This window comes from Borostomias antarcticus, assembly GCF_949987555.1.
Source record: "Borostomias antarcticus genome assembly, chromosome: 15".
Classification (NCBI taxonomy): domain Eukaryota; kingdom Metazoa; phylum Chordata; class Actinopteri; order Stomiiformes; family Stomiidae; genus Borostomias; species Borostomias antarcticus.
The window spans coordinates 385,486-393,264 of record NC_140248.1 but is presented as its reverse complement, the minus strand read 5'-3'; positions in this window follow the sequence as shown (position 1 = coordinate 393,264).

The window sequence follows — 7,779 nt, the reverse complement described above, 5'->3', positions numbered from 1 at the left end:
CGGCGAGAGAAGAAGGCGCAGGGGTGGAGCTTGTCATTGGAGGCCGATCGCTGTGACAGGACCGCCCCCACTCCCGTGTCCGATGCGTCGACCTCCACGACGAACTGACGTGAGGGGTCTGGTTGGGTAAGCACCGGGGCAGAGGTGAAGAGTGCTTTCAAGGCCCTGAACGCAGCGTCTGCCTCGGGTGTCCAGGAGAAGGGAGTGGTCCTAGAGGTCAGGGCCATCATGGGGGAAGCAACTCGGCTGTAGTCACGGATAAACCGTCGGTAAAAGTTTGCAAACCCAAGAAACCTCTGTAGCTCCTTTCTGGTTGTGGGGGTGGGCCACTCGACCACTGCCCTGATCTTCTCTGGGGTAGCCTTCACCTGACCCTCTCCAATGATGTACCCCAGAAACTGAACTGAGCGGACATGAAATTCACACTTTTCAGCCTTGACAAACAGCCGGTTCTCCAGGAGTCTTTGGAGAACCTGCCTGACGTGCTTGACATGCTCCTCCGGGGAACGAGAAAAAACAAGGATGTCATCCAGGTAGACAAAGACAGAACGGTTCAGTAGATCCCGGAGGACGTCGTTGACTAGGGCCTGAAAAACAGCAGGGGCATTGGTCAACCCAAAAGGCATCACCAGATACTCGAAATGTCCAAGGGGGGTGTTAAAAGCAGTCTTCCACTCGTCTCCTTCTGTAATCCGAACCAGATGGTAGGCGTCCCTGAGGTCCAGTTTGGAAAAGACAGTGGCGCCTTGGAGGGGCTCAAAGGCAGAAGCGAGGAGAGGCAGGGGATACTTGTTTTTAACAGTTATGCTGTTCAGAGCCCGGTAATCAATGCAGGGTCGTAAGGAACCATCCTTCTTACCGACAAAGAAGAATCCGGCACCTACTGCAGAGGACGATGGCCTGATGATGCCAGAAGCAAGAGAGTCCCTGATGTAAGTTTCCATGGCCTCTCTCTCAGGACGTGACAGGTGGAACAGACGGCCTGAGGGCAGAGGGGCCCCAGGGAGGAGCTCTATGGAGCAGTCATAGGGGCGATGAGGCGGTAGGGAGAGAGCTCGTTGCTTACTGAAGGCCTCTCCAAGGTCGTGGTAGACAGGGGGCACCTGGGACAGGTCAGGAGGCTCAATAGGGGCAACAGCGCCCTCTGCTGGGGGACGGGCAGATGTGAGGCAGGTACTGAGGCAGAAGGAACTCCAGCTGACTACTCGGTTAGAGGACCAGTCGATATGGGGATTGTGTTGTTTTAACCACGCATGGCCAAGCACTATGGGACTCTGAGGGGACGTGATGACCAATAGGGACAAGGACTCGCGATGGTTTCCAGAGATGACCACGCTCAAGGGTTCGGTGACATGCGTAATGTTGGCTAGGAGTCTACCGCTAAGGTCGTGCACGGTAACAGGGGGCTCTCTGGGGAGGGTGGCAATACCCGCCTGGATTACTAGCTCTGCGTCGATGAAATTGTCGTCGGCACCTGAGTCAACAAGGGCGAGAACTGAGATGGGCCGTTGGTTCACAGTGATGGAGACGTCGAGGTGCATCCGCCCCTGGGCATCGACACAGGAGGAGCCATTGGAAAGAGAGCCCACGTGCCCTAGCTTGGCCATGGGGGGCGTGGGTGACAGGGCACAGCCCACCGGTGAACCCACTCACTGGTGGGCTTGGGTTTTTGGCCGAGCGGGGCTGGAAGCACGGCCATGACCTGGTTGACCGCAGTAGAAACAGAGGCGCTCGCTCACACGGCGAGCGCGTTCAGCCTCGGAGAGTCGTGCGCCGCCCAACTGCATGGGCTCGTTCTCGGGGGCGGAGGCATGTGGCGTCGTGGTGCGCTGAGGGGAGAGCGCTTCATGACGTGGCGAGAGCTGAGAAGGCGGGTTAGGGGAACGCTGGCTGGGAAGCCTAGATGGAAAACCGGACGTGCGGCTTCTTTCCTTTCTACGCTCCCTCAGGCGGTGATCGATTTTGATAGCCAGGGAGATTAGGCTGTCAAGGGTAGTGGGCGTGTCCCTGATTAACTCGTCCTTCAGAGTCTCGGACAGGCCCGCACGGAAAGCGGTCTGTAAGGCGGTATCGTTCCACCCGCTATCCGCGGCTAGGATCCTGAACTCTATGGAGTACTCTGCCACGCTACGGCTACCTTGTTGGAAGTTCATTAAACGTGAGGCTGAGTCGTGACCAAGGGCGGGATGATCAAACACTTTTCTGAACTCCAAGCTGAATTCAGCGTAAGACCGGAGACAAGCCGCGTTAGCTTTCCAGGTGGCTTCAAACCAACTAAGGGGCGGACCGGTAAGTAGGCTAGACACGAAGGCTATCCTTTCGGCGTTCAGTGAATACATGCTAGGCTGGTGAATAAAGATGAAGTCACATTGCATTAGAAATGACCCACAACGAGCCAGATCACCGTCATACGGCTTGGGACTAGGGAGGTTAGGCTCACATCGGGATGCAGTCACAGGGGCTGGGCTAGCTGCCAGGGCTCCGGGTGCAGGGCCCTCCCCCTGGGCTGCGGAGCCCGTGGATATGACCAATTGGCTAACCTGCTCGCTGAGGGTTTGCATGGTAGCGGCGATAGTGTGCAGGCTTTGCTCCGACTTGGTTACCTGGGCCGACAGGCCTTGCATATTGGCGTTGAGAGCCCGCATCGCTGTATCGGCGTCCCGGAGTAGAACGCTGTGTTGTCCCACGAGAATCCCTCGGGAGGTGACGGCCTGCCGGAGGCCTGTGTTGTCCGCTGGGTCCATGTTGGCCGGATCGTTCTGTTAGGGTTTTGATGGAGGACCCAAGAGCAGACACGATTGGGGTGAAAGCCCGTAGGCACGTTTATTGAGATCCGGGGAGAGGCAGGCAGTAACGTGGTCCGTAGACAGGCGTGGGTCAGGCGGGGATGTGGTAGTCGTACAGCCGATGGTCAGGCAGGAGCGTGGTAGTCGTACAGGCGATGGTCAGGCAGGAGCGGGGTTGTCGTACAGGCGTGGGTCAGGCAGGAGCAGGGTTGTCGTACAGGCGTGGGTCAGGCAGGAGCGGGGTAATCGTACAGGTGTGGGTCAGGCAGGAGCAGGGTAATCGTACAGGCGTGGGTCAGGCAGGAACTGGATACTGGGAAGACAGGGAGAACAGGTTAAGGCAAGGTTCAAAAACAGACGAGGCAGGGAGCTAGAGACGTGTACCCACTAGGTTGGTTGGTCAACGATCTGGCACAGAGGGCTGTGTGGACCGGCTTCTTATCCTGCTGGCGATTGGCTGATCAGGACCAGGTGCGTTGATTGGCTGATCAGGACCAGGTGCGTTGAGGTGTGGAGGAGAGGCAATCAAGGTGACGCACGGCAGGTGTGGATCGGGGGCGTGTCTGGCTTGTGACCGCAGACGTGCTCGCAGTTCCCGCTGCAGGCTCTGGGAGGTGCTGGGGGAAACGGAGTCCGGCACTGGAGAGACAGGGACAGGCTGGGGACCAGCGTCAGAACCGGGGCTCGGGCCGGGGTCAGGGGGCTGAGGAGGTGGACGAGGCTGACGCGGCGGTGCCGTGACACAGGTGTGTACGTGTGTGTGTTAACTAAATACTACGACATCCACAGCTGACACGGGGGTATCTATCGGACTCAGGGTGGTGTGCGGGTGACAGTGGGGCATCCACTGGACCTGGTTAGAAGGTAGGAGGGAGAGAGAGAGGCACTAGGGGAGACAGAAAACGGTTAGTAGCATGCTGAGCCTTTGAAGCAACACAGATATCAGAACAGAACAAGCCTGTTTCAGGGCAACCAGCTTCTGTACACAACTTGATATACATAGAGTGCATAGCAGGATATACACCAATGTATACAGAGGATTCACAGGTAGGTTTGAGGCTGCCTTTCTGTGTCTCAAGGTCCTGGCTAGTGATTGTAGGTTAGGCCAAAAAGGTACGTCTTGAGATCTTGCTTGAAGACCTCCGTTGTTTCGACCCTTCTTAGGCACTCCGGCAGGGTGTTCCAGAGGTTGGGGGCATAATAACTAAAAGCTGCCTCTCCGTCTTTCTTGGTCCTGGCTTTTGGGACAGTTACGAGTTCAGTACCTGAGGATCTGAGTGGTCTGTTGGGCATGTACCTGACAAGCATGTCTGAAATGTTTTCTGGTGCGTGACTGTGGAGAGATTTATAGACTAGTAATAGTATTTTAAAGTCTATTCTAGAGTTGACAGGTAACCAGTGTAGTGATTTTAAGGCTGGTGTGATGTGTGCCCTTCGTCTAGTCTTAGTGAGGACTCGTCCTGCAGCATTCTGTATCATTTGTAGCTTAGAGATTGCTTTCTTTGGTAGGCCTTATAGTAGAGCATTGCAGTAGTCCAGCCTGCTTGTGATGAAAGTATGCATTAGTCTTTCGGTGTCAGCCTGAGAGAGAAAGGGTTGCACCATGGCAATGTTCCTGTTAGGGCTAGCGGAGGAGGACCCAAAAGCAGACTCAAAAATGGCTTGGAGGTGAAGCCCGGAGGCGTGTTTATTTGGTATGGCCAGGCAGGATCAGGTCGGAGAGGCAAGCGGGGGTCAGGCAGGGACGTGGTAGTCAGACAGGCGTGGGTCGGGCAGGAGCGTGGTACTCAGACAGGCGTGGGTCAGGCAGGAGCGTGGTACTCAGGCAGGCGTGGGTCAGGCAGGAGCGTGGTACTCAGGCAGGCGTGGGTCAGGCAGGAGCGTGGTAGTCAGACAGGCGTGGGTCAGGCAGGTTCGTGGTCCTCAGGCAGGCGTGGGTCAGGCAGGTTAACTAGGATGAATGAAAACAAAGAACGGTGAGACAGGCTCGAGTAAGGAGTAGGGATTTAGCTGGAGTCGTGTTACCCACTGGGTTGGTCAACGATCTGGCACAGAGGGCTGTGTGGACCGGCTTCTTATCCTGCTGGCGATTGGTTGATCAGGACCAGGTGCGTTGAGGTGTGGAGGAGAGGCAATCAAGGTGACGCACGGCAGGTGTGGATCGGGGGCGTGTCTGGCTTGTGACCGCAGACGTGCCCGCAGTTCCCGCTGCAGGCTCTGGGAGGTGCTGGGGGAAACGGAGTCCGGCACTGGAGAGACAGGGTCAGGCTGGGGGACAGGCTGGGGACCAGCGTCAGAACCGGGGCTCGGGCCGGGGTCAGGGGGCTGAGGAGGTGGACGAGGCTGACGCGGCGGTGCCGTGACAGGACCCCCCCCTCTACGGGCGCCACCTGGCGACCGACCGGGCTGGCCAGGATGGTCACGGTGGAAATCCCGGATAAGAGAGGGGTCCAGGATGAACCTACGGGGCACCCAGCACCGCTCCTCGGGCCCATAGCCCTCCCAGTCCACAAGGTAGTGCAACCCCCGACCCCGCCGACGGGCCCCCAGGAGCTGTCGGACAGTCCAGGCCGGCTGGTCGTCGATGATCCGGACAGGTGGCGGGGTGTCGCCTGGCGGGCACAGAGGGCTGACAGGAGCAGGCTTAACACGGGAGACATGGAATGTGGGATGTATCCTCATGGACGGGGGCAGCTGCAGTCTGACAGCAGAAGGGTTAACCACACTGTCTATCTTGTAAGGACCAATGTAGCGGGGCGTGAGCTTACGTGACGAGGCCCGCAGGGGGATGTCCTTGGAGGAGAGCCAGACCGCCTGGCCGGGCTGGTAGACAGGGGCCGGGGTCCGATGGCGGTCTGCCTGGTGCTGGCTCCGACGGGTGGAACGAACAAGCGCGGCTCGGGCATCCCTCCACACCTTGTGGCAGCGGCGGAGATGGACCTGGACTGAGGGCACGGCGAGCTCCTCCTCCTGCTCAGGGAATAGAGGTGGTAGATAACCCAGGCGCAGCAGACCGGAGGCGGGTTGGTGCGAGGCCTTGCTCTGTGCACACACCGTGCAGGCCCGGACGTACTCCCTGGTGTCCTGGGCCATGGAGGGCCACCAGAACCGTCTCCTGAGAAGGGCTAGAGTGCGGCTGGACCCCGGATGGCAGGCAAACTGGGAGGCATGAACCCACTGGAGGACCTGGGGACGGACATGGTCAGGGACAAACAGGCAGTTAACAGGGCCGTTACCTGGGTCAGGCTGGGTCCTCTGGGCCTCCTTCACCAATCCTTCGATCTCCCAAGTTACAGCGGCCACCACACATGAGGGAGGAAGGATGGTGTCTGGTTCGTCAGTGTCCTGGTTGGGGGGAGCATACTGGCGAGACAGGGCGTCAGGCTTGACATTGCGGGATCCTGGACGATAGGTGATGGTAAAATTGAAACGACCAAAAAACAGAGCCCACCTGGCTTGCCGCGGGTTCAGTCTCTTGGCATTCTCGATGTAGGTCAGATTCTTGTGGTCAGTCCACACAATGAAAGGCACCTCAGCTCCCTCCAACCAGTGCCTCCACTCCTCAAGGGCTAGCTGGACAGCAAGCAGTTCCTTATTGCCCACGTCGTAGTTACGCTCCGCGGGCTCCAGCCGGCGGGAGAAGAACGCACAGCGGTGGACTTTACCATCAGTGGGTGATCGCTGGGACAGCACTGCCCCCACTCCACTGTCCGACGCGTCGACCTCCACAATAAACTGGAGAGAGGGATCAGGCTGGGTGAGGACCGGAGCAGACGTGAAGAGCCTCTTCAGCTCATCGAAGGCCGCCCCCGCCTCGGGGGTCCACGAGAAGGGGACGTTCTTGGAGGTGAGCGCGGTCATGGGAGCGGCCACCCGGCTGTAGTTGCGGATGAAGCGCCTGTAGAAATTGGCAAATCCTAGGAACCTCTGGAGGTCCTTACGGTTCTTGGGGACAGGCCAGCTCACCACCGCCCTGATCTTCTCGGGGGTAGCCTGCACCTGGCCACTGCCGATGAGGAAGCCCAGGAACTGCACAGAGGTGACGTGGAATTCACACTTCTCAGCTTTCACAAACAGCTTATTCTCCAGAAGCCTCTGGAGAACCTGTCTGACATGTGCGATGTGTTCCTCATGGGAGCGAGAAAAAATTAGGATATCGTCTAGATAGACAAAAACACAGCGGTGGAGGAAGTCCCCGAGGACGTCATTTATCAGGGCCTGGAATACTGCAGGGGCGTTGGTAAGTCCAAATGGCATGACACGGTACTCGAAGTGTCCGAGCGGGGTGTTGAACGCTGTTTTCCATTCATCTCCCTCTCTGATACGGACCAGGTGATACGCGTTTCTAAGATCGAGTTTGGAGAATATGGTAGCTCCCTGGAGGGGTTCAAAGGCAGAGGCGAGGAGGGGCAGAGAGTACTTGTTCCTCACTGTTATGCTATTTAGGGCCCGGTAGTCGATGCAGGGTCGCAAGGTGCCGTCCTTCTTGGCCACAAAAAAGAATCCAGCACCTACCGGAGAGGACGAGGGCTTGATGATGCCTGATGCCAGGGAGTCACGGATGTAGGTCTCCATAGCTTCCCGTTCAGGCCTGGACAGGTTGAACAAACGCCCAGATGGCAAGGGGGCTCCAGGGAGGAGTTCAATGGAGCAATCATAAGGGCGGTGGGGTGGCAGAGTAAGGGCCCGCTGCTTACTGAACACCTCCCCAATGTCATGGTACTCGGGAGGGACTATGGACAGGTCTGGGGGTCCAAATGGGGCGATGGCGCCCTCAGCAGGCGGCAGGGCCGACGTGAGACAGGTGTTATGGCAGTAGGGGCTCCAGCCACTCACCTTATTGGTGATCCAGTCAATGTGTGGGTTGTGACGTCTCAACCAGGGCTGACCCAGAACAATGGGGCTTAGAGACGAGGAGATGACTAGGAGGGACATGGACTCATGGTGGTTACCTGACAGAACCACATCAAGAGGCTCGGTGACATGGGAAACG